This window comes from Melospiza georgiana, chromosome 19 (genome assembly GCF_028018845.1).
Source record: "Melospiza georgiana isolate bMelGeo1 chromosome 19, bMelGeo1.pri, whole genome shotgun sequence".
NCBI lineage: Eukaryota > Metazoa > Chordata > Aves > Passeriformes > Passerellidae > Melospiza > Melospiza georgiana.
The window spans coordinates 3,478,387-3,481,809 of NC_080448.1; positions in this window are offsets into that span (position 1 = coordinate 3,478,387).

Genomic DNA, 3,423 nt, shown 5'->3' on the forward strand with positions numbered 1-3,423 from the left:
ATGAGAATGATCACCTATTTAAAGCCTTTCATACTTGAATCTGTCAATCTCAGAAATGAAAATAAATTAAAAGAAAGAGGAAAGAAAAAAGTGATCCTGTGTGGATTGGTGGCTGATCGGGGTTTAAACAGTCTCATTCACTGCTGTCTCCAATATACAGTAATGACAAAAAAATAGATTTTCTGCTGTCAAATGACCATAATTTTCTACTTGTTTACTCTTTTCAGAGCAAAAAAAGCTATATCCTACTTAATTGTTTGCACAAACTATTGTCTGCTTTCATTAGGGTTTTTTACACACCCCCTCCTTTATATAACTTGCCATGTTTTGAGGGAGGGAGAGCACAGAATCTCAGAATAGTTTGGGTTGGAAGGGACCTTAAAACTCATCTCATTCCAACTCCTCTGACATGGACAGGAACACCTTCCACTAAATCAGATTGCTCAGGGGGGTTCTCTTCAGACTTTGAGACTTCAGACTTCACCCATAAAGCACAAACTCACAAAACCTCAAATAATTAGAGGAGTCTCTTCAGAGTCTTAGATCCTGCCCTGTTTTCCCAGCACTGCTCTCCAAAAGTGAACAGCACTTCTGACCCTCAGGGATGCCCTCACAATGCAGCACCAGTCACCACAAGCATGGACTGGAATTGCTCAAAATCCAGTTTGGGAAGGGGAAACAACTGAGGCTCAGGGCCAGCAGGTATCACAATAATGGTGCAAGGTTCATTTCCAAAGTTTGAACTCCTGGAGCACTCAGCAAGGAGGCAGGAAGAGCATTGATCCTTCTCATCTGTCCTCCTGCTCCAGACAGGGTCAGCTGGAATCTCCACCATTCTCAAAAGGTGTGACCTTAACCCAATGTGACCTCAGCAGCCACCAGTGATGAAGATGCTGCTACCTCCAAGGGCAGATCACTTCAGGGCTTCATTAACTTGGCCACCAACACAAAAGCTTTGTCATATTTTAAGTCCTTTGACATTGCTCAAGACTGTTAAAAAACCCTAAAATCTAATCCTTTCAAGAGATTTTGCATGGCACACCGGACACCTGCCAAAACAGTTTCTTTTCCCAAGGGATCCCTGCTTTTCCCAGTTCCCAAGCCCTGATGCATGTGTGCAACTGGGAGCTGTCCCTTTCCTGTGGGACACAGGGGGTGTCCAGGGCTATTTTCTGGTCATCCTCCTACAAAGGACACCCTCAGTTACCAACAATTCCCACAAGGTCCAGCTGCTTGGCAGGGGCTAACTCAGCTGGGAAACACAACATGCACATCTGCAAGTATCTGACTTCAAGCTGAGAAGTGACATTACACCTCCAGCAGCATCAGCTGTATGACACCATTAAGAGAAAGCTCATTAGTCTGTGAAGGCCTAGTGGTGAATCTGCAGCCCTCTGGCTGAATACAGCTACCTACTCATTTCATAAAGCCCACAGCAAAATTATCCAACAGCAGCAGAAGGGGGAATAACCACAACTGTGTGGTTTAATGTGTAGTTTGTCAAAGTTATTTGAACGGCGTGTACAGCCTTTAGCAAGGAAAAGGTTCCCCACATTTGCCTGAGAGCAATGGGTTTGGTAATAAGGTGGATAATCAAAAAACAGCCCTGCCTCCACAGCAAACACATTTTGATGCTGGGATTTATGTGACAGATCCTGCGTCAGTGAGAGCTGGGAGATGGAGCTGCCTACACCTTCCCTTTCAAGTGAACACAGCAAAAATACCAGGAGCACACTGAACCTCCAGAGCTGGCTCAGGAGGAAACAAACCAAAGCAGATTAAATGCTGCAACAGCAGAAACATAAATGCAGCAGGTGTGCCACATCCAAAGCAAAGGGTGTGAGCCAAGGACTGCCATTCCAGGTGATGCAGGGAATGGAGGCAGGAAGAAACCTCATCTCTCTCCACCTCCTTCTCAGCCTCTCCAGGGATCAGGGCTCCCCAGGCTGGGGCTGCTCCCCATTCCCCCTCACTGCTGCTGCACCTCAGTCTCTCCCAGCTGAGCACTGCAGCTCTCCAGGCAGGAATCAGCCCTGTGGCACACATCATTCCAGGGATGGACAGACACAGAGTAGCACCTTGCTCTCTTTTACCCAAGCACAGCTTCCAGAAATAAAACAAACCACAAAGAGTGAACAAGCAAACCACATTCCCCAGCCTGAGCCACCAACACTCCCTGGACATGGAACCAACTCTACAGCTCCGTGTAGTTAAGATGTCAAAAGTTACCTGCAATGCCTCTGGCCTTTTACCAACCCTGCACTGCTGAAACTGTGTTTGCTCATCCCTTAAAAGGCCAGAGAAGACCTTCACAAAAGAAATGAAAAGGTAAGATTTGAAAGGTAATTTTAGAATTCAAATGAGAAAGTAGTGATTATGGCTTCAGCCCTTCAGGACAGAGAGAGAAGCTTTGGTCTAAAGTTAGGTTGAAACCAGCTCAAATCAGCTATCAGAAAAAATAAAAAGGAAAGGGGAAAACCCAAACCAAGCCACTTTTCTGCATAAAAAGCACTGTCATGGTAAGATTCCAGAGATCTAAAATTTCCTCTCTCACTGGAACGGGAGGGCAAGTGAGGGGAGAGGAGAGCACCCTTTACTCCAGAAAATTTTCAAAGCACCCAGAAATGACACTGCAGGGTCATCCCCTGGTAAGATGAAAGCGACCACAGGCTTTCATCCCGAATCATTTATGCTCTTCAGCCACGGCAAGAGGCAACTGCTGCTCTCCTCGGTGCTGCTCCATCCCGAGCCTGCCCAGGACCTGGCACTGCAGCTTTATCCTGCTGATCTGACATGGCCCAGCTGGAGCCAAGGACAGGACAGAGGGGAAACGGGAGGACAAAGCCCGAGGCACCTCGAGGGCGGTGGGATCACTCCCGGTATCCCCTCTCCAGCCCCGGACCTGCTGATTCCCAGAGTAGCCACAGGCACTGCCCCAGCTCTCCCTCCTGCTCTGCTTCCTGGGAGTGCAGCAGAGGAATCGTCCCCGTGCCCAGCAGAGAGTAGAGGCAGAGAATAAAACACCATTCAAAGTTCAAAGCCTGCCTCTGAACAAAGGGAAGGAGTGCGTGGGAAGAATATTGCAGGGGCAATTCTGAAGGAAGCCCAGGTCAGTGACAAAATCTGAGCCTGTGGGCAAAGCCTCGAGCTCTCCTGGAGCCATCCATCCCGAGCCTCACGTCCGTTCTTGTTTCTTCTTTTTTAAGTTCCCCTTCTGATGAGAAACCCAAGCGCCTAACCGGGTATTTGTGGAATACTAATAGCCCCCGTTTGCAATTGAAATGAAGCCAGGCTGCAGCAGGCAGGGGCAGACAATCCTTTCTGGAAATCAGGGATGGGACACAAGCTGCTAAATGTCAGGCAGCAGAGCTGTGGCAAACCCCCAGCATCTTCTCTGAGCACATTGCTGCTATGAAAAGGAGC